The following is a 23,367-nucleotide window of genomic DNA, read 5'->3' on the forward strand; positions in this document are numbered from 1 at the left end:
ACATGTCTTGATACTGAACATCAACCTTGGGCTCTGGAGAAGTGGTGACCATTAAGGCAGATACTTACTATCTTAATCCTTCTGTATCTTCTCACTTCATAGAAAAACCAATATTAAGAGTTATAATTCCTGGGGCCAACCATTCCCCAAACCTGCTTTTAATCTTCAATTTACTGATTCTTAGGACAAGAAAACTTTCACAGTAGAAAACACCAACCAACCAACCAACCAACCAACCATTAAACTAATAATAATAATTTAAAAAGGCAAAGAAAAGCAAGAAGAAGTATATTTGTTGGCATCCGGGTCTGATGAAAATGTAGCATAGAAGTATGAGTGTTAGAAAATTCTTAAAACTCATCTATCAATTCATAACAAAGAAAGGGTTTCAAACTTGAGCATGTATCAGTAACCCTAGAAGGTCTTCCAAACATCTTCTGAGCCCCACCCACAGACTTAAAAAACAGTAGGTCTGGCATGGAATCTGAGACTCTTCATATTCATGGGTGAATGCTGGTACTGTTGAAGAGCCTGTTAGTAACTTTTCCTTGACCATCAATCTGACTCCCTTTCAAATGAAATGAATTATTCAGACATGCATATTTTAAAAGATCTGGGAGACTCTTCCTGCCACCCTCACGGGATTTGTTAGTAAGAATTTCTGAAAATTGCATCACCATTTATTTAATTAGTACTTGTTTTGGCAGCACATTTACTAAAATTGGAAATACACAGAAAAGATTAGCATGGTCCCTGTACAAAGATGACATGAAAATACTGCAAGCAATCCATAATCTTAGAAGCCTTTTACACCATTAGTTAAAATGTAAAATGGTGTAATGCTATGGAAACTAGTATGAAGGTTCCTCAGAAGATCAAAAACAATTGCCAAATTATCTGGCAGTCAGTTTCAAAGCAGAATCTCGAAAGGGCACATGCATCTCATGTTTATTATACCATTATTCACAATAGCTGGAAGATGGAAGTAACACGTGTTCATTGATGGATGAATGGATAGATAAAGAAATGTCTGATACATACATCGGGCTGTTATTCATACCTTAAAAAATTATGTGGTGTGTGTGCCTGTTCATGTGCCTGTGTGTATGTGTGTGTGTATGTGTGTGTGTGTGTATACCTAAGGAAGCCAGAAGAGGTCTCAGGTTCCATGAAGTTGCTATTACAGATGGTTGTGAGCCACCTGATGTGGGTAGTTGGAACTGAACTCTACTCTTTTGAAGGAACAGCAAGTACTCTTAACCAGTGAGCCATCCAGCCCAAGTACTTTTATAAAGTTTGGGTGATGAATCCAATTTGAGGCTTCGATCTTGTCTGTGATGTGACCTGTGAGTAAGGATTTTTGAAAGCTCCTCAGATGGTAGTCATGGCTGTCAGGCATTGCTGGATCAGTGATTTGCAACTTGTGGGAAGTTATAAAAAATGTCTTTGAGCATCTTGTCAAACTCTAAATGCTCAGGAAGCTTTTGCATTTTCTTCTTGTTACCCCCGGTTAAATCTCCCTTCCCCTTACTAATTTGAGAATTATAGCATTCATGATTCTTAATGCTTTTCAGATAAAATACATATGTCTCTCAGTTTTTAAAAAGTTACATTTCATCATCTGCTGATGTGTATGATCAGAGTCCCTTTTGAGCCTGGTGAAACATTCCTAACTTTGGTAACCCATGTAAACAGCACTCTTCTATCTTTTTCAGTCCTCAGATGAAACATGGCATTGAGTTTATTGTTAAACTATCAAAGTTCTACCATTTCATTTGGGCATTAAGCTTGACAATGCATGGACCATTTAGGACAAAGGGATAAAGTTTCATTACAAATGAATATTTGTGTGAAGGGATTAGCTCCTGTCAAGGGTGGTTTGGCCTGCATTTCTGAAAGTCAGTCTTGTTAAAGGGTAGATGGCCAGTCCTGAGGAATTAACTGCAGTGTCAGGGCATGGAAAACAGCTCCCCCAAAGTCCCCCATGGAGAGCCAATTTAGATTTTCATGAGATCAGAGATTTGGCAGCAGAGAGGACAAGGACTTGCCAGCTCAATGCTGTTTAATATTAATTAAACCTATTATAACTCAGTATCTGTTTCTCAGCTATTCCCAGGCAGAATACCAGAGAAGAAAAAAAAAGTCTGTGTTCACATCATATAAGTTGTATAATCATAAATTTATTCATAATTACATATTCATATGATATAATATGTTATTATATATTCTGGATTTCTGAGCATTTTTTTAAGTAACTGAAGATGAATGGGTACACCAAGTTACTAATTTCTATTAAGTGAGCTACCTGGGAATAACCACACAAAAATGTTCTGATGCAGGTGTTATACTTACAAATACAAATTCTCAGTACCCCAGAGAAAGTCAAAACAACTCTGTGTGGCCTGCACAGTAGGCATTAGGGAGTGGGAGTAATTAAAATTGGGACAGGGTTTGCATGGAGACATTGTGGAGAAGATGAGTATCCAATTGAAACACGTTTCCTGAGACGGGGAGATGTGAAGGTACCCAATAGGACTCAAAGGACAAGCAACATCAGAATGTGGGCATTTTCCCTTTTGAGAAGATGTTCAAACCTGACACCTGAGGTAGAACTATCATTGTCTTTCCTTATCTGAACAAGCATGCAGTGTTGCACCAGGGAAAGAAGCGTGCAGTTTCTATTGAGCACCCTTATTTCTTTTTAACTTTATATTTCTAATATTTAGGTAATGAAGCATCATTAAACTGTGTATTGTGGTGATATTTTGTTTGTGCTTTAACAAATAAAGCTTGCCTGAAGATCAAAGTGCAGAGCTAAGCCACTAGTTAGCCATAGAGGCCAGGCAGTGATGGCGAACACCTTTAATACCAGCACTTGGGAGGTAGAAGCAGATGGATCTCTGTGAGTTCAAGGCCACCCTGGCTACACAAGATTGATCCAGTCCAAAAGAGGAACAGAGCCAGGCAGTGGTGGCCAACACCTTTGATCCAGAACTTGGGATCTCACATCTTTAATCCCAGTACTAGGGAGGTGGAGACAGGAAGTCATATAGCTGGGCAGAGAGAAGAATAGAAGGCAGGAGGAGCCAGGAGCTCATTCCCTTTCAGGTTGAGGGTTTAATAAAGGTAAGAAGTCTCTTTAGTGGCTGGCTGCTCTGCTTCTCTGATCTTTCAACATTTAACCTAATATCTGGCTCTGGGTTTTTATTAAGGCCAATTAGAATTCATGCTACAGTATATGAAATTGAATTAGGTTTCCCCAAATAGGCTATAGCAGACACTGGCACTGTTATTCACATGGAAGATAAAATAGAGGAAGCCAAAGGTCGCACATCAGGTAAACTGGGTGCTTGTTATGTACTGAAATGTTCCACAGATTTCAGGTTTCATTAGACATAAAATAAGGGAAAATACGTATTTCAAAAATCAGGATCACTGATGACTGTGGTGGAGAGTTTTGGAAGTATGTGGTCTTCAGACTAGAGCATAATTTACATATACAGTAAGGCCTAAGAATGTGGCTGCATAGAATTGTGTAGAAGAGTCGGGGAGATGGCGTGGGAAGCAAAATGGCTTGCTCTGCAAGCATTAAGACTTCAGTTTGTATCCAAGGAACCCACATAAAAAGCTGTGCATGCCCAGGAGATCACTTCCTAAATATATCATCAGTAGCACAGACACTGAGAGCAACAATTAATAAATGGGACCTCCTGAAACTGAGAAGCTATTGCAAAGGACACAGTCAATAAGACAAAATAACAGCTTACAGAATGGGAAAAGATCTTCAACAAACCCACATCTGACAGAGGGCTGATCTTCAAAATATATAAAGAACTCAAAAAGTTAGACTTCAAAATACTTAACAATCCAATTAAAACTGGGCTACAGAGCTTAACAGAGAATTCTTAACAAGAATCTCAAATGGCTGAAAGACATTTAAGGAAGTGCTCAACATCCTTAGTCATCAGAGAAATGCAAATCAAAACAACTCTGAGATACCATCTTACACCCATCAGAATGACTAAGACCAAAAACACTGAAGACAGCTTATGTTGGAGATGATGTGGAGCAAGGGGAACACTCCTCCACTGTTTGTGGGAATGCAAACTTGTACAGCCAATCTGGAAATCAGTATGGCATTTTCTCAGAAAATTGAGAATAAGTTTTCTTCAAGACCCAGCTATACCAATCTTGGGCATATACCCAAGGAATGCTCAATCTTACCACGAGGACACATGCTCAACTATGTTCATATCAGCATTATTTGTAATAGCAAGAACCTGGAAACAACATAGATGCCCCTCAACTGAAGAATAGATAAGGAAAATGTGGCACATATACACAATGGAGTACTACTCAGTAGTAAAAAACAATGATATCATGAAATTTGCAGGCAAATGGATAGATCTAGAAAATATCATCCTGAATGAGGTAACCCAACTCAGAAGGACAAACATAGAATGTACTCACTCATAAGTGGATACTAGATGTGAGGGAAGGGATGGCCAGACTGCAACCCTCCGGAGAGGCTAGCTAACAAGGGAAAGACCCTAGTAGGGATACATGAATGGCCCAGTGAAGGAGAAGTGAATGAGATCTACATGAACAGACTGGGAGTGAGGGGGGTGGAGGGTGAGGAGTGGGGGATGAGAACATAGGGAAATGGGAGGGTCAAGCAGGGACAGGGACAGAGTGGGAGGGCAGGGAGGGAGATGCCATGATAGATGAGGACATCATGGGAATAGGAAGAGGTAGCATGCTGGGGAGGCTCTCAGGAATCCACAAGGATGACCCCACCTTGGACTACCGGCAATGATCGAGGGAGTGCCTGGACTGGTCTACTCTAGTGACCGTTCTAGTGAATACCCTTACCTCCATCATAGAGCCTTTGTCCGGTGACTGATGGAGGCAGATGCAGAGATCCACAGCCAGGCACCAGGCTGAGCTCCAGGAATCCAGTCGATGAGAGAGAGAGGAGGGATTCTACAGGCAGGGGACGTTGAGATCATGATGGGAAGAAGTGCAGAGATGACCGGCCACACTGGTGGAAACCCATGAACTGTGGACTGGTGGCTGTGGAGCCCCCATGGGACTGGACTAGGTCCTCTGGATACGGAAGACGGTTGTTTGGCTCGAACTGTTTGGGGCGCCTGCAGACGGGGATCGGGATCTGTCCCTGGTACATGGGCAGGCTTTTAGGAGCCCAGTGCTGGTGGTGTGATGACTTGCACAGCCTTGGTGCAGTGGGGAGGGGCTTGGACCTGCCTAGGCTCAGTGTGCCGGGCTGTGCTGACTCCCCATGGGAGGAGACCTTGATTTGGGGGATATGGGGATGTGGGGTGGCTTGGGAGGGAGGGCGGGGGGGTAGGAGGAGGGAGGAGATGGGATCTGGGGGTGGTGTGTAGAGTGATTAGAACATTTCTTAATAAAGAAAAAAAAGCTGTGCATGCCTATAACACCAGCATTTAGAGGCAGAGACAGGAAGATCCTGAGAGCTGGTTGGCCAATCAGCATGGATGGAGTGTAGAGCTTCTGGTTTAATGGGAGACTGTTTGAAGGTAAAAGACAGAGAACCACTGAGGAAAATACCTGATATCCTGTGCACACAGCCACATACTCACATGTAAGACACATACTTGTGTAACACACACACACACACACACACACACACACACACACACACACACAAAACTAGAAAAAAAGGGGGAACTCTCAATGTGATGCAAGATATGTATGAAAAAATTATGTCTAAGTACAGAGACAGGATTATTTGCTCTTATGATTAGGACTAGCAAGTTCCCAGGGCACCTGTGTCCACTCCTCAGTGCTGAGCTCATAGGCACATGCAGCCATGATTGATGTTTTACATGCATGCTGGAGATTCGTACTCAAGCTCCCATGCTTACACAAGAAATGCTTTCACATCTTCTCAGCCCGAGAAACCCAATTTCTTAATGCTTACAAATAGATAAGTAGTGTTTACCATCTTATCTTTATTCATTGTATGGATTAATGTATGTAAGTATGCTGTATAAGGGCAAGGGCTATCCAATTCTAAAATTGTTAGCAGGGAAATACAGACACATTATATTATCTATCTATCTATCTATCTATCTATCTAATCTATCTCATCTTTCTATATGCATATATATATTTCACATGGATAAAATCTATCATAGTGTATATTACAAACTCTTCAGAAATGGAAAAATTACTGAAATGTTACCAATTCTCAAGAAAAAAGTGTGCCTAAGGAAGCTGACTTATAGGGTGGAACCTTGCAAGACTGAGTTTGGGGTGGACTATTAATATAGGAGAGCAACTTGTACAGAAGACGGAGTCATAATCAAATTAACTAGTAGTTAATACTCTTTTATTTTGTTTTTTAATTAGTTGATTATTGTCAGTGTGTGTACATGTGTGCTGTAGTGTGCATGTGGAGGTCAGAGAAAACCTTTGCGGAATTATTCCTCTCCTTCCAAATTTATTTGGGTCCAGAGGTTGAATTCAGATAGCAGGTTTGTCTGCCAAGCACATTTACCCACTGAGCCATCCTGCTGACTCTGTGATATATATATATATATATATATTTGAGACAGGGTTTCTCTGTGTAGCTTTGGTGCCTTTCCTGGAACTCACTCTGTAGCCCAGGCTGGCCTCGAACTCCCAGAGATCCACCTGCCTCTGCCTCCTGCGTGCTGGGATTAAAGGCATGCTCCACCACTGCCCGGCATGATTAATATTCTTAACCAAGATTTGCACTGTAATTTCTTTTGTCTTTGTAGGTGTTTGGGAGAAAAAATAAAAGTATGCAAAGACTATGAAGTTTGAAGTATGACACATATCAACAATTTTATAATGGTAGTAGAAACTATACATGGGTTTCAGGCCCTCCCTAAACAAAATCCAACACTATTTACAACAATGCTTTCCTTTACAATATAGAAGAGAAAAAGTATTTCCTTCTGTTAGGAACAATTTAAGCTATGCAATTTGTATCATTTCCAATATCGCCATGGTTACCCGGAGGCTCAGAACCAATGGTGAAGCATAGTCCTAACAACTCTAAAATCTCCATCAGTTTTACATCCAATTTATCTTTCCTTCGATGCTCTTTGTTGTATTTTTTTTTTTCAATTAACTTTCTGGCAAACTGCCTATTTACTTTTGAGAAGAAAAAACAAGGAAAATAGCAGCATTCATACACTACCCGACTGGATGCACACGTGTCAACACATTTACTTATTTATTCATATGATATTTATATGCTGCATCCTGGCTCCATCTTTGTTCTCACTCATGAATTACTGAGGCAGAGTTAATGTAAGCCACACCTGATGCTGTAATCACCAAGCGTTGAGGGTGCATATAAGTCCATCTCAGTGTGTGTCTACCCTGATTCCACTGAATCTGATTCCATAGAAACTTTAACTTGAAAGAAAATCCATCCTTTTTGGCTAAGGAGGACAAGGCGTTAGCTAATTAAATTCCTCATAAGCCTCCCTCCTGAAGCAGCGATACTAAATCCAGAGATAAGTTGTCTTGGCAACCACTTTGGCGACTGTTACCAGCCTGCTTTTACAGCTTGTGAATAAAGATGTTTGAGAAGGTAAATTGCCAGCTGAGGTCCAACTGTTTCCCCCCCTCACTCTTCCAAAGAAGCTGGACACTAATTGATAACACAGTACACTGCACTTTTGTTTATGTCTGAATAATAAAGCCACGTGCACAGCTCAGCCTTTGGATGATTACATAACATATATTATTCATGCTTTCAAAATGTAATAAAGATACATTCTTAATATCAGTTTTCCAATTAAAGTTTATGACCAAGATCAGTGACGGTTATAGTTTTTGGCAGGGATTTTTAATTATCTTCCGATGTATTCTTGAGATTTACAAAGCAGCTTCAAACGAAGTGTTAGTGTGGAGGGAAAGGAGGAGCAGAAGTAGCGCATGCGCACAGAAAGATGTCCTCACCGTGCTGGATCCATTCAGTGATGAATCTGACAAAAGACTTGACAGTAGTTCCTCTAAAAAGTAATTTCTTTTTAATAAAAGAAAAATTCTGTTAGAGTCCAGTGCCCTGGAAAATTTGGCAAGTGAATGAATTAGTCATCAACTCTGGAGCTCTCTGATGTGCTCCGACGGCCTTCCCGTAGCAGGGAAATCATGGGGCCTGTTTTAAGAGGCAAGCCTAACCTGAAAGGCTAGGCTTGACTCTTAAAACAATATGCCAGAGAAACCATTTTTACTAGGTAACAAGGCACTTCTCACTTAGGCTTCGTACTGGGTTCTCAGGCTATGAAAACCAATACATAGGGCTGAAGGAGCCTGAGATACTTTGACCCAAACTCTTCACCTCCTAGAAACAGGTAGTGAGATTCAGAAAAATTATAATCATCCTATGATCAGGCCATGTTCCTCAAACACTGCCAATGTAACAAGAGTCCTTGTCATGGGAACTTTTCTCAGGCTGCATATGGTAAAAACAGCCTTTTAACAATACTTTTATTTGTTACAGGGTCAAAAGAGTATATTGCAAGAATCTAGCCTGGTGTGTCATATAGGCCTTTATACAGAAGTGGACTGCTTATGTTGAAATGTCCCCATTCTTCTATAATCTTGGCTATCTCACAATCTTTATGGTCAGATAGTGGGTATCTACCTGTAACGGAGAAGTTCAGAACCTAGAAAATATAAAACTAACAAAGGGTTAAAAGAAACCCTTGGAAAGTTTATAGATTCCAGCAAATAGAAGAAAGTGAGCCTGAAGATGAGAGAGAGAGAGAGACAGAGACAGAGACAGAGACACAGAGAGAAAGAGACAGAGAAAGACAGACAGACACAGAGAGGATCATAGTAGAATTATTTATTATGGAATTCCAATCAAGAAGCCAATAAAGGTAACAGAAAGTGTGTGAGCAGCTGATAGACTTTGCCATGAGAACTTCAGTATGTACAATGTCTGTTATCAGTGGGTAATTCAGAATAAAAGGTCAATTTATCATTAGTTTATGTCGAGCGTCCATTGTTTACATTTGGAGTTGCTAAGGAATAAGCTTGCCTTGTTTAAATATTTTTTATATGTTTCTCTTTTCCCATGTGGGTTAGTCATAAGCAAACAAACAAACAAAAACATGACTGCTTGGTTCTTTAGAAAAGACTGTAAAATATCAGAGTTCCTTTCTTTTTCTTTATTCTCCCTCTTTCTCCTTCCCTCTCCCCCTTCCTCCCTAGTACAATACGATGTGCTCAGTTCCTTTGGAAATCCATCACTTCCGAAGCATAAGACAGAGTACTTCCTTTAGAATTACTCACTTGGTAGGGCTCTCCAATACAAGTGTAACGGAAAAGGCGTATTGACTGATATTGACCAATATGACGACATGAAGGTTCATTTGCCTGTGAGACATCTGAAATCTGGCTAATCTGAAAGGGGAGCTGGAGTCTTCACTTCACTTAAATTTAACTATCCACACGTGCATAGAGGCTGTCTACTGCATGGAAGAAGTTGACAGTCTAGGTGGATAGAAAGAAGGCTGCTTTTATCCGTGCTCTTTTCTTTTTCCTTTCTACAATCTCAACCCTACTTCATTGCCCCCACCCCCACCCCGCTCCCCACATGATAAAGTAACCCAGCCAAATAGTATACTCACTATTACTCTTCAAAGGAAGTATAGCCACATGCTTTTTAACGCAATCCTTTTGGAGACAGTCTTAAATTAGGTAAACATACTGGAATTTTAGAGTTGTGGCAGGGAAAACCCTTTGGGTTAAGGAAGTCTTGGTCATCCTGTGCCTCTCAAAGCACACCTAAGTTCCCCTTAGGCAGCTCGAGCAGTCTTGGCTGAGCATCACCTGTGCTGCTGACGCTGATGTCTCTTGATAAGCTGCAATGATGTCTGCTCTCTTGTGTTTCTTCTTACAGATTTTAGTGCCAATGTCTTTCAGAGCTTTCAGGTTAGGCTTGACTCTTAAAACAGGTCCCATGATTTCTTTTTTCAGACTTTGCTCGTCTGCTTCTAGTCTCCCTGTCCCCATGCTGCCCTGTCAACATGAATCTCAGCCATAGCAGTAGTTTTTAAAAAATATTGTTTTGAAAAATTAAAGAAATAGTCATCAAGAATTTTACACACAAATACACTGAAATATGATTCTGTCTTCCCCACAACCCCCCCTCCAATTTTCCCAGTATCCCTGGTAACATATCCCTTTCCCAGATCATGTCCTCTTTTTCTTTTTTTTTTTTTAAATGTCTTACCAAGTTCAATTAGTGCTGTTAGATGTGTGCAGGAGTGGTCTGTCCACCGGAGCATGGGCAACATACCAATGGCCACACTTCCAGAGAAGAATTCCTCCTCCCATATCCCCAGCAGATATCAACTGCCAATGGCTTCTCAGTTAGAGATGGACCCTCATGAGCTCCTCCTCATCCTTGCTGGAATTTTGGCTGGCTTGGTCTTGTGCAGATAGCTACAGCTCTGTGAGTTCACATGTGCCAACATTCTTTTAAATCTTGAATTAATTCATCACACAAATCTCCCCACCTTCCATCAGCTTGTGCTGGAAGAAGAGAAAATGAAATAAAGATTAGCACACAAAGGCAGAAGAAGACAAATAGCTTAAAGAAATTCCCCAGAAGTTTTTATATTTTCTAGAGAACTTTCATCTTGTGGTCTAGAGTCTGGCTGGGGGACTTTACTTCGGGAAGTTTTGAAATCTTGGTTCCTGAAGTCATGTCACCCACCAGTCATGGCTGAGAGGACTGCTCCTGTACCGGAGCCACTGATGCTCATTGATGCTTATGATTTGACTTTCTAGACAGCAGCCAGTTGGGAGGGAGGTGGGAGCCAGGTGAGAGTTGGAAGGCAGAGGTTATTTTTATTTAATTACTCTTTCTTTTTGTATGTCCTTGATAGCTGAATACAAATCTGCTCCAGGGATAACACCCCTAATTGGTTATCCAAGTGGTCAACCCCCAAATCACATATATATAAGTAACATTAAATAGAATGAGCAGTTTGTATTTATATATTTAGGTGTGTGTGTGTGTGTGTGTGTGTGTGTGTGTGTGTGTGTGTGTGTATGTGTGTGTATAACAACAGTAATTAAAGAAGAGGCCCTGATTTTGAGAGTGAGTAAGGGCGAGTGCATTGGAGGAATTGGAAGGAGAATATGGAAGGGGGAAATTATGAAATTTTAATTAAAAATACAAAAATAATTAAAAACTACTGCTGGTTAAATAGTTTACTTTCTAAACCGGTGTCATAATGTAGGTTTAATTCATTGTCAAGATTAAACTGGCCCTTCAACAAGCTTTCTCATTTCTCCAACTCCCCTTTGAGTCCTTCGCATATTTTACTGATGTTGTGAATAATTTGTTTCTAGCACGCTCTTAATACCCATGACATTCAAAATGGTGTAGAATCAAAGCAATTTTGCTCCACCAGTTTTGTTCGCATGTTGACAAGCTATGATTTTATGAATATTGAAATGTGGATAAGGGAAAGCCCATTTACCCAGTTAATATTCTAGAGTTGTCTGTTTTAGAGCCTTTGTCTGAATCAGTTCCCTCCATTCATAGAATAAAATCCTCAGGAGGTGAGATGATCATCCTTACTTGGAGACGACGAAGCAGAGGCTTTGGGAGTTGGAGTGGATTCCATAAGATTTCACAGCTCTTGGCGGTGGAGTTAACACACCAGTCAGGGTCTGTCTGGCCTCAGTTGCAGCTCTCACCACTTTCCCCACATTTAAAACCCCGAAAAAGCAGGCTAGTGTGAAGTGTGCGACCCACACTTCATATTTAGCATCCAGATTCCTTTACCAAGGAGTCTTAAGTATTCATCACAGCAGACCAGCCAAGACTTGAAAATGAAGATATTAGTTCCTGTCTCCAAGGAAAACATTAGTAGTACTACAGTCTATTTTCTTCATGAGGTAAAAAAAACTTCTATTATCCAATTATGTTTTATTGTGAAGGGTGTCAAAATGGTGCATATTCGTGTCTGTGTATGTTTTTGTTTCCTGTCTGCACACATGTAAATCCTGCCTTGAAATATGACCTTTGTTCTTGAATTTTTCCTCTTAGGATGGAAAGACACCTCATTTTTTTTTTCTGAGGATATCCACCTAAAAAGTCAAACTTTGAACCTATTTACCAGTTATTTATTGGTTTATTTGATAGTCATTTTACAGAGCTGATCCTGGCCTTGAACACACAATTCTCCTACCTTATTCTCCTGAATGCCGGGATTTTAGGTACACACCTACTATATCTTGCTTGCCATGCAATTTCTTCCTTTTCCCTGTCCGCTCTCCTCTCTCCTCCCTTCTCTTCCTCCTCCTTCTTTGAGACAATGTTTTATTATGTAGCCCAGATTGGCTTTGAACTCATTATGTGGCCCAGGCTAGACTTGAACTCACAGAAATTCTCCTGCCTCAGTTTCCTGGGTGGTGTCATGCTACTTGGACGAAGGCAACAAACTCCTGGGACCTCAGTCTTCCCATCTGGCAATTATACTGAGGATGGTGTAATGGATCTTATCGCTGTTTCCTCAAGGAATTGAAGATTTATGAATGGATTTGTCAGAATCTATGGTTTGTCCTTGATACAATGATACATTGTCTTTTTTTTTTTTAATGCTTTGCCACTTGTTCTCCTTCAGGGACAGATCAATCATCAGCCTCGTGTTCATGCCTGCAGCATCCTCTTCACCATGAAGCACTCAGAACATGCTCTTCCTTACAGAAACATTCGTTTTTCTTACCTATCAGAGACTGTGTGCTTGGGCATTGCATCTATTCTGAGAGAGATAAAAGCCTGTTGTAAGGAAGCTGCTGTATCTGTCACTGCAGAGTGGCCACAAGGTGGCAGCCCGAGTACCCACATGGTGGTTGATCTTGCCTAAGGGGCTTAGTTAGGAGAAAACAGGGTCAAGTGTCTGCCTGGGTGATGACTGCTGAGAGGTCTATCAGCCAACAACACCACTTTTTAATGGTGTTTTACAAGCACTAGCAATGCTACTCTACCTTTTGAGAGTGTCAGGCTTTTCAGAATGCTTTGTTCTATACAAGAAGATAAAGCCCAGTTGGTTAAAGGAAACAAAAAGGGGCAGGTGGAGGTGATTATTCAAAGTCACTGGTTCTCAACGTTGAGTGTGGATTAGAATATTCTGGGGGAACTTTTCAATGACTCTCTGGGGCACTGTCCCAGAGATTAATTTTTTAAAAGTATTCCAGGTGATTCTACAGTGTCTTCAGGGTTAAGAAACATCTCTTCAGTTCTCAACTTATTCATTCATTCGCTTGCCATTTACCACACACTTTCTCATGTCAGCTGTGAGCAAGGCAATGGTGCTAGTGTAAAATGAGATTCCACAGTTGCTCCCTAAGACCTTGCAAGTTAATTATTCAATTCAGAGGAAGTCAATTCAGCAAACATTTATCAAGCTCCTATAATACATGACAAGTTCTACAGTAGGGACCAAGGAGGAAGAGGCACTAGAAATTTCTATGGGCTAGCATTTGGAGTCTACTGTGTGACATGGACAACTAACTAATTATCATATGAGTGGAGTGTGGTATTACTCATAGTTTACTTTGTAATAACCTCTCACTGTAACACAAAACATCTCCCTTACCCAGTAAGCTTTCAGGCTGTTTAGCAAGCACTCTCATTATCTGCTGTTTAGAAAACTATAACAGTTTGTAAACAAGAAACATTTGAGTCCTGATACCCTGGTTATGGATTCCATGGTCAATGTTCACTGTATTCTTTCAAGTTTCGTATTAGACTCAGGGAAGAATGATTCATTTGATTTCAGAAGTGAAGCTATTTTTTCCAGGATGTATCTGCATTTCTCCTGAGCATTCTCTTTCTTGGGGAGTGATGGGATGGTCATTTATGTCCACACATCTCCAAGAAACCCTCTCCATGCAGCCCAAGCTCTTTTCTGCTTCTGGATTTAGGTATGTTTGCTTTTTAAAACCACAGCCCTCCACTTCCATCAAAATGCTAATCTAAAACACTGTGGATGCCTTTTGTCTTGAAGAAAAAACTAATAAACATTTAATTCTATGGGCAGATCTGCTTGTCATCAGTTTCTGTCACAGAGATGTTTAATTAGGGGACCAGAAATTAATCCAACTGTATATTAAGGAAGCCAGACAAGTCTCATTTTCAGATGGCTCCATTCTGTCACCTAATAGAGTATGAAGCTAAATGCCATATGGATGGGGACTAGTGAATGGGATAGTTAATGATGAGCATGTTTTAAGAATTAACCTTCAGGTTGACTTGGAGAGATGGTTCTTAAGAGAATGTGGGTAAAGAATCAAAATATGAGCCCTGTGCAGGGTGCCAAGCACAAGAAGGTGTTTCAAGGCTCCTGCCTTCCCACTTGACCCATGGCATTTCTGATACATGGGGGACTCCGATGTAGAGAATCCTAACTTGGGACTATGGAAATATTATCTTTCTCTAGAGGCATAGTACTGTAAGGATCGTTTAGATTTGCACACTAGAGCCTCAGAGGAAGGAACATTAACACCTTCAGATGCCCACAGAAGAAGACCTTTATCTGGAGAAGAACTGGCATATAACTTTAGAGAGCAAATGAGGAACTTTAAAGTTTGACATGAAAGCTTTAGGAACAAAGACATAAATACAAATGGGAACACGAGCAAGCTCTCAAACAAGCAGATATCTATTCAAGGAAGTGGAGTTACATCAGCTCTGTTTTGCCAACGACAACAGCAGACCAAGGCTGAGATTAACAGAATCGGACAGTCAACTCATCTTGGTGTGGAAGACCGTTAAGATGGCTGAGGACCAGAAGCTGCTGCTTCACAAACTCCCTATTTTCAGAGTTGTTCAGGAAGACCACATCAGGAATGTGAAGTACAAATTTCTGAACTGGGCAATAAGTTCCCTCAGATGAACTTTCCTGGGGTTATTAGCCATTCTTGATACCCATCTCAAAAATAATTAATTCTAGATTTGATATTTTGATGAGACTTTTTTTTTATCATGTTGTTCCATGTCATTGAACTTGACTCACTCAGACAGGTCGACTGGCTGAATGATGTAGAAAAGTACTCCTGCATGTGTGATCCATGTGCTTGAGCAAAATTTTTAACTAATCTTATTCCATGAACATATGTTTTAATTTTTATGTTGGTATTGTCCGATCAACTGTGTCCACAGAGGAAGAAAGGTCCCATTCACCTTGTCTCCAATCTACCTCTCAACCTCATCTTGACCTTGACCCCTCATTGTTTACATGTGAATCATGCTCCGATATTGGGGGTTTTCTGAATACAGTTTTCCTCGTGATGTTTTTAAGCGTCCATGATAGTTATGTCTAGGACCGAGGTGTTTCCATTTTCCACTGTCATTGCTACCTGCCTGCCTGCTTCTTGCTTCCCTGAGTATTTCCCCTGCAAAGGAAGCCATCCCTAGCTCCTTGTTACTCTTCTGCCCATAGTGCTGCTGAAACACATCTCTCCCTTTCCCTTCTAGTAGACACTAACAATCAACAATGGCACATTTTCTTGCATTGTCCTGTAGTCAACTTCATAATCCCTTTCATGTCCTTCCAGTTAGACACTACTAATGAGCCAGAGTTGGTGACTGAGATGTGACCTTTCTACTGTTCTCAATATGGGCATGCATCACTTCTGAGACTTTTTACATTGCATTTTAAGGACTTATTAATCCTTATTGAGTAAAGCCGTGGTTACTATGAAAATAATTGTTTAATTTTTTCTTAACCCCAGAGCTAGATATTAGTCCCTTAGTATACAATTAAAGTGGAGGACTTTGTTCAGATAAGGGCAGGAGCAGAGAGGAGCTCCAGGACTTCCCAGTGTGCACTCACACTTACACCACAGCACAGGACATGAATTGGCTGAATGGAGCCTGGATAGAGGACACAATAACCTATGCCCTTCTAGAAAAAGCTTGGAACCACCCCGCTTGTTGCTCCTTTAAGGACTCCCTAACTCTTTAGAGCAGAATCTGAAGATCCTCTGGCAGGATGGATACTACCTTGGAAGCCTTCTCTTTCTTATTTATAGTGCTCTTTTAAAGCTGTTCATGGGAAGGGCATGCCTGTCTCATCTCAGTACCTTGGTGTATCTCTCTTACCTTCTCAGTTGAAAATGCCCACTTACTCATGAGAGTTCTCTATAACTCTCTCCACTCCAGATAGCTCATGCATTTGCCACTAGAAATTTCTGTTCAGTGGCCATAACCCCCTGGCCTTTGTCCACAACCTCCTGGCCTTTGTCCACTAATACCTTCTAGGTTGCACTGTGTCCTTTTCCAGGCAGAGGGCTTGCTTTTGAGAAACTTGTCCTTAGCAGGCTTCTCTTTTGAACCTTCCAGTACTGCAGGGGTCTTCAGTGTGAAGCAGAACCAGTGGGTGACAAAGCAGAAACTGGAGACAGATAGAAAAGATTCCATCATTCCACATTCCATATTTTGGAAGGATGCTAGATGCTAATCTGCTTTCTTGTTTTAAAAAAGAATATCTTAAATGATTATACTTGCCTCATATGATTTGGGGGATGATTACATGCTGTTCCCTTAGCAAACAGGAGCTTATAAAAAGTTTTTGAATAATTTCGGAGAGGACCCAAAGTATTCTGAGTCTAAAGACAAAAATTGGGGCTGAGTCATCTTACCTAGAGGAAGTGTCAGAAAACTTCATAGGAAATAGAATTTGATCAGGTCTTTGGTACAGAGGACGCTGGGTAGAGCAAAAATGAAAAAGTGACTTTTGCCAGTGCTTGAGATGAGACCCAGCATAGTGTGGCTCTGGTTTGGGGTGTGGTGATAGAGGATGCAGTAAAATAAGGTGAAATAGACATGTAGAGTTCTAGCTCAGGATTTGGGGGTAAGATGGAGGGCTTGGCATGCATTCTACTTTTTCTCTCTGAGGAGAATAGAAAAGTCACTAAGCAGAGTCATTCATTGGTTTCTGGCCAAACTCCATCACTGTGGTGTTCTAAGTCCTGGGAGTTTGGAGATGAAATTAGTAATTCTTCCTTGGAAGAGGACCGGTGACCTAGACAGGTCCTTGGCCCTTTGCTAACAGGCTTTCAAGAGTTACAGTGGCTCAGTCACTTTCTTAGCTATGAAATCTTTGGAAGCTCAAGGGACAGATTGATAGCAGTTCTCTTGTCTAGAGGCTGAGAACTGAGCAGGAGCTGGGCCCTTGGTGAGGACTAAGTAGAAGATTCTGGCAGAGTTGGCTAGAATTCACAAGTGTGGGCAGGACCAGGGGACCAAAGGAGATGCAGAGATTAAGATGGATCCAGTAGGGAGTGGAAGAGACGGCTTAGTCAGAAAGTGCTTGTAGCACAAGGGTGAAGACCAGAGTTCAAGCCTCAGTATCAGTTGAAAAGATCTGGTTATGGGGTATGTGACTATAACCTCAGCACTAGAGAGGCTGAGAGATTCCTAAGGCTCACTTTCTTCTTTTTTTTAAAATTTTATTTCATTTTACAATACTATTCAGTTCTACATAACAGCCACAGATTCCCTTGTTCTCTCCCTTCCTGCCCCCTCCCCTTCCCCTCAGCCTACCCCCCATTCCCACCTTCTCCAGGGCAAAGCCTCCCCAAGGACTGAGATCAACCTGTTAGACTCAGTCCAGGCAGGTCCAGTCCCCTCCTCCCAGATTGAGCCAAGCGTCCCTGCATAAGTCCCAGGTTTCAAACAGCTAACTCATGCAATGAGCCCAGGACCTGGTACTACTGCCTAGATGCCTCCCAAACAGATCAAGCCAATCGACTGTCTCACCTATTCAGAGGGCCTGATCCATTTGGGGGCCCCTCAGTCTTCGGCATCATGAGGTTTGCAGGCAAATGGATGGATCTAGAAAAAATCATCCTGAGTGAGGTAACCCAGACTCAGAAAGACAAATATGGTATGTACTCACTCATAGGAGGATACTAGATGTGGAACAAGGATGACTGGACTGCTACTCACATCACCAGTGAGGCTACCTGGAAAACAGGACCCCAAGAAAGACATGGAGATCACCCAATGATGGAGAAATGGATGAGGTCTACATGAACAGACTGGACATGAGTGGGAGCAATGAAGGGCGAGGGTCGAGGGAAAGAGAATGGGAGATCCCAGCTGGATCAAGAAAAGAGAGGGAGAACAAGGAATAGGAGACCATGGTAAATGAAGACCACATGAGAAAAGGAAGAAACAAAGTGCTAAAGAGGCCCACAGAAATCCACAAAGATACCCCCACAAAACACTTTCTTCTTACAGAGAGTTCCAGGCCAATTGAGAAACTCTCTCAAGAGCAAGGTGGACAACATCTGAGAAATGACAGCTGAAGTTGACCTCTGTTCTTAATGTGCACATACAAGTACACCTGTACACACACACTCTCTCTCTCTCTCTCTCTCTCTCTCTCTCTCTCTCTCTCTCTCTCTCTCTCTCTGTCTCTCTCTCTCTCTCTCTGTCTCTCTCTCTCTCACACACACACACACACACACACACACACACACACCCCTTTACATATAAAGACACATAGAGTACCAAGTGCTAAGTACCAGGTCTCAACCCTAGTTGCCACTTCTACCATCTAGATGCTTGCTTTAGAATAAGTGCCAGGAAGAAGGACTTCAGAGCTACTGAGCAGGAGCAACAGCAGCTTAAGGAAACCTCTTGTCTGTAGATGCATTTGAGAATGACTGTCGGTTAATGAGACAAAGTCACAATATGTACATTATTGAAGAGTTTGGTACAAATAAGCTGTACTGCTTAGGAATTAAAGTATATTTTCTTGATACTTTGTAAGTCTTTATAAGACTTCTTTCACAATTCTTGGGTGCATTGTCTAAGCTAGAATATACTGTCATCTCATCTGAGGGCTTTACATTTATTTACATACAATATTGCTTTCCACAGAGTAGGCACACAATGAATGTTTGTTGAGTGAGTTCCAAGTTTTGTTAGTTGTGTGTCTCAAAAGTGTATTGAGTCCTTTAATTGTACAAGGTTTGCCTACCTGAAATCTACACATAGTTAAATTTATTAAATTCTTGTAATTAACCCAGAATCAGTCTAAATTCTTTCCCTACAAAACTCATTTAACCTTTATGATCAAACAGCACCTCATCAGCTTTCTCATTTTTGTGGAAATGGAGGCGCACAGAAGCTAAGTAATGCCCTCCTGGTTTAACACAGAAAGTAGATAATGTGGGATTTATTTATATGTTTGTTTGCTTCTTTGAGACAGAGTCTCATTATGTAGCTAAGACTGCGACTATCTGCATAGCCTAGGCTGATCTCAAAATCTGTTTTTCTGCCTCTGTACTGGGATGGCAGGTGTGTTCCATCACACTAGGCTGATGACACAGGGTTAAAGTTTAGGTTGTGTGACTCCAAGGCCACCAAAGTTAGTTAATTCAGCATTCTTTGAAGGAAAGATGATCATTAGCAATAATTCATGGATTTGAATACGTTTTAAAAATAGCTGAGAATTCCTAAATGCTTTTTTTTGTGTGACAGACACTAAACCCTCCCTTCTTTAATCCTTGTCTCAGCCTCACAGAATTAGTACTATTATTGTGCATGTTTCACTGATGAGGAATGGGACAGAGGACCTTTGAAACTATGTCATCAGATCCTTAAGCTTAGTGTCCATCCTCCCTGTCGAAACTGTATTTGGATTTGACTTGGAATTGGTTGTCACAAAACACTGTGTTAGCCTAGTAATACAGTGAAATGTCTTTTAAGCTTACCCATCGGCTGTAGGTTGCCTAAGGGCTTAAAGGGCAGATTAAAAATGATAAAAAAAAATTCACTCTTAGGTAGTAAAAAAAAATTCACCTTTAGATAGTGGGATGGGAAAAACTGTAATATCATGTTTGAGTAGAGATGAGGTGATGTCTTGGCTTACCATACAGCTTACTATGGGAACTTGGAAAGGTCACTTGTACTTCCAACGCCCATTCTTCTGCTGTTGCATTTATAAAATTGGATGGTAATTATCCTACCTTAATAATGTTATATAAAAATGAGTGAATGTGACACACATAAAGCCTTAACTTTTTGACTGACACAAGCCATTGTGTCTTCTTCTTCCCATTCCTGGTCATTTTATTCTCCCTTCTTTTCATCTTCCTTCTGTTCCATTTCACCCCCTACTGCCTTTGTTCTTCATTTCTTCATTATTTAGGAAGTACCTAAATAGGCTTTTATAGAATAAGTAGAGTTGGGAAATAAGTAAGGAAAAACAGTGTAGGCCTCCTGTGACTGATGAAGCTGAGCCTATCTCAGTAGGGTATCAGACTCCCAGAAGTCCCATATCCTCAAACCCAGCATCACAGATTCACCTGAAAAGATAGGCAGGTCTAGCTGGTCTTGGGTCTAGAATATGTACAAATTCTGGACCTTCTTTTGGTTAAAGAATATATTATATGTAAATGAGATTTTGTCTTAGACTTTAATGTGGATTAAATTGGGTTATATAAGATGTAATTCACTTTTCTTTTACATTTTTACTTAAGTAAAAAAATTAATCACACTACTGAAGTAATTCTTGATTTTATAGTTAGACTAAAGCTGAGGGTTATGGAGCATGTTTTAACATAATAAGCTTGGTTTTAAAGAAGGAGGCATAGCTTCCTCTGGCTTTCTTTTAATTTTATATGTTTGAAGTCAAAATATTCTCACTGGATATAAGAACAAGAATGTGTGAATGCCTGGGGTGGTACTCAATGTGAGGAATTCTTTGGGACAGATAAGATGATGTGAGGCAAGGTTGGAGGTTAGGAGGAGCCAAAAATTTGCTGTACTGACTAACTACATACATCATATGGCAAGTTACTCATTAAGAATACAGTCTGTCTTCATTGGTCTGGGGATCCTCCTGGATGCTTTGAAGCAGAGTGCCAAATTGTTGGTGATGCTAAACAGAAATACATTTTCCATTGCATAATTTGGTCTCTCTTAAACTCTCTCTCAAATGGGAACTAGTTGCTGCCTCCTGCCAGGGTGTTTTAGGGAAGATTAATTAGCTTATTATTTTATTAGTAAAGGGCCTTTGATGATGACTTCTAAATATTTTCATCATGTAATTGCTATTTCTCCCCTAAAAATGTCCATAGAGTTACTAACTAGGCATTGTCAAAGCACCTTGTACTTATTATCTTAGCGTTGTCTTGCAATTACCTAGGATCAGTACCAGTTCAAGTGACATTTATTGTTCATTTCCTTAGTTTAATTTTTGGAATGTTTTGGAAGCCTGGGCATTTTTTTAATTTACTGCAACTTGAATAATTAAAAAGGTAAATATGACTAAGCGTGGTGAGACTGTCAACAACTAGAGTTCTTTAGAAATTTTAATTAAGAACAGTACTGCTGTACTTTATGTGAAAGTTTGTTATTATCTCCAAGCACTCTGAGAACTGTGGACTGTGGCTCATGACTCTTTGTGTGTATTTTCATGTTTGCCTACAGGGTACACATGGAAACTTGTAGTTTTCATGGCCAGTGCACAAACAAAGCAGGAAGACAAGAGCCAAGACTACATTTGGCTTGGCTTAGTGATCCGCCATCCCTCTCTGCGTGAATGTGGCATACCCAAGTATGAATGTGTGTGTGTGTGTGTGTGTGTGTGTGTGTGTGTGTGTGTGTCAGAGAGAGAGAGAGAGGGGAGGTGTAATTTCAGAGGTCAGTGTTTGATGCCTTCTGTTGCTCTCCATTTTGCCCCCCATGGGTGTTCATGTATTTTTTTAATTAAGAAATTTTTATTCATTTTACATACCAATCACAGACACCCCCTCTTCCCTCCTCCCACCCATTCATCCTTTTCCCACCCACCTAACCCCCATTCCCTCCTACAAGAAGGTAAGGCCTCCCATGGGAGGTCAGCAGAGCATGGTACATCCAGGGCAGGCAGGTCCAAGCCCCTCCCCATGCCTCAAGGCTGTGGGAGGTGTCCCACCATAGATAGTGGGCTCCGAAAACACCCTAGAGCCTCCACAGAACTAGACTAGGTCCTCTACATGTGAGGGACAGTTGTGTAGCTTGATTTGCTTAAGGGGTCCCCTGGCAGTAGGATCAAGTTCCATCCCTTGTGTATGAGCTGGCTCTTTGGTGCTCTACATTTTTTAAGACAGGGTCTCTCACTGAACCTGGAACACATTACACTTGTTGGCCATTAAGCTCCTGGGATCTACCTGTCTCTGTTCCATTTGAAATTCTGGGGCATCACCCCACTTGGCTTTTATGTGGGTACTTGCAACCCAAATTAGGTCCTCATGTTTGCACAGAAAGCCTATTACCCACTGATCCATCTTCCCCAGCCTGGGCTTAGCTCTCTTGAAGACAGAGAGCTGATTAACTTTTCTCAATTTTCTTACTCTAATCTAGACATTTGACTTAGCTTGAATCACACATCATATGTTATGCGTCTGCTACACTGTCAGCTATTGACCTTAAAATATTTCATGCTTTCTTTAATCTACAACAAGTCAGTGAGGCCTTTCATAAATAACAAAATGAAGGTACTGGGAGGTTAAGTAAGATGTCTAGGGCCATGCAGTTATTAATAAGGGAAGAAAAGACTCAGACTCAAATCTGCCAGATTCAAGTCTGGCCCCTTTCCACTCTGTCTCTTCAACAACATTTCTGTGCTTTCTATTCAGAAGTGAGTCTTCTCACCTGAATGCCAACTTGTACCTGTTGTAAGAAGTATTTATGTATTTAAATACGTGTGGTCTCTTGGAATTTGATATTAAATTCTACAGCTTCTCTCAGTCTTACTTTGATTTTATCTGTGTTCCAGGGGTAGGGAGGGCAATGTGATACAACATGCACTAAAAGCATGAGGTTTGGGGGACACCTAGATTGTAGTTCTCACTCTGCCTGTCCTATCTGGGTCATCTTGTACAAACTTTATTGCTTTTCAGGCTACAGGTTGTTGATATGAAGATTAAAATGGAGACTATATCAGAAGTTCTTAGCACTTTAAGTGCATGGAAAGCATATGATGCATGCCATTTGGTTGGGTGGACAAGAACAGAAGGATTGAATCACTAAATGACAGGAACTTTGCTTGTATGAATGATCGTTTCCCAAAGTTCTTATTGCTCAGACTTGTATGCACTATCAGTTCAGTAAGTAGTAAATAAAATATTGAATTTTAAGGTTTCATAAAGCTAAGCATATGCGGTTGAGTCCTAAGCATCGTTCTCATAGAAAAATCACACTGAATTATGTTGATTCTGATGGAATATTCAACTTTTGACATTCATTACCATTAAGGACAGAAAAACATTGATATTAATAATCATAAAATGCCAAGTTTTATTGTGGTATAACTTCAT

General features: G+C 40.8%; 1 long non-coding RNA gene and 1 other non-coding gene across 3 annotated transcripts in view; one reads left to right on the forward strand and one right to left on the reverse strand.

The window, feature by feature from the left end:
* Positions 1 to 691: 691 nt before the first annotated feature.
* LOC114701997 lies at positions 692 to 798 on the forward strand. The gene has a single exon (XR_003735916.1). It is a non-coding gene; the product is annotated as a U6 spliceosomal RNA (small nuclear RNA).
* Positions 799 to 7,121: 6,323 nt separating this feature from the next.
* Positions 7,122 to 23,367, reverse strand: part of LOC119086735 — a 50,034-nt gene continuing 33,788 nt past the window's right edge. Inside the window, exons 3-5 of one of the 2 annotated variants that reach the window (XR_005090077.1) lie at positions 16,306 to 16,445; positions 9,660 to 10,566; positions 7,122 to 8,047 (exon numbers count right to left, since the gene is read on the reverse strand). This is a non-coding gene — a long non-coding RNA (uncharacterized LOC119086735). Of the gene's footprint in view, positions 8,048 to 9,659; positions 10,567 to 16,305; positions 16,446 to 23,367 lie in introns of those variants that run through there. The other variant, XR_005090076.1, reaches the window with a different exon arrangement.

The sequence above is a fragment of the Peromyscus leucopus genome, chromosome 16_21, assembly GCF_004664715.2.
Source record: "Peromyscus leucopus breed LL Stock chromosome 16_21, UCI_PerLeu_2.1, whole genome shotgun sequence".
Lineage (NCBI taxonomy): Eukaryota > Metazoa > Chordata > Mammalia > Rodentia > Cricetidae > Peromyscus > Peromyscus leucopus.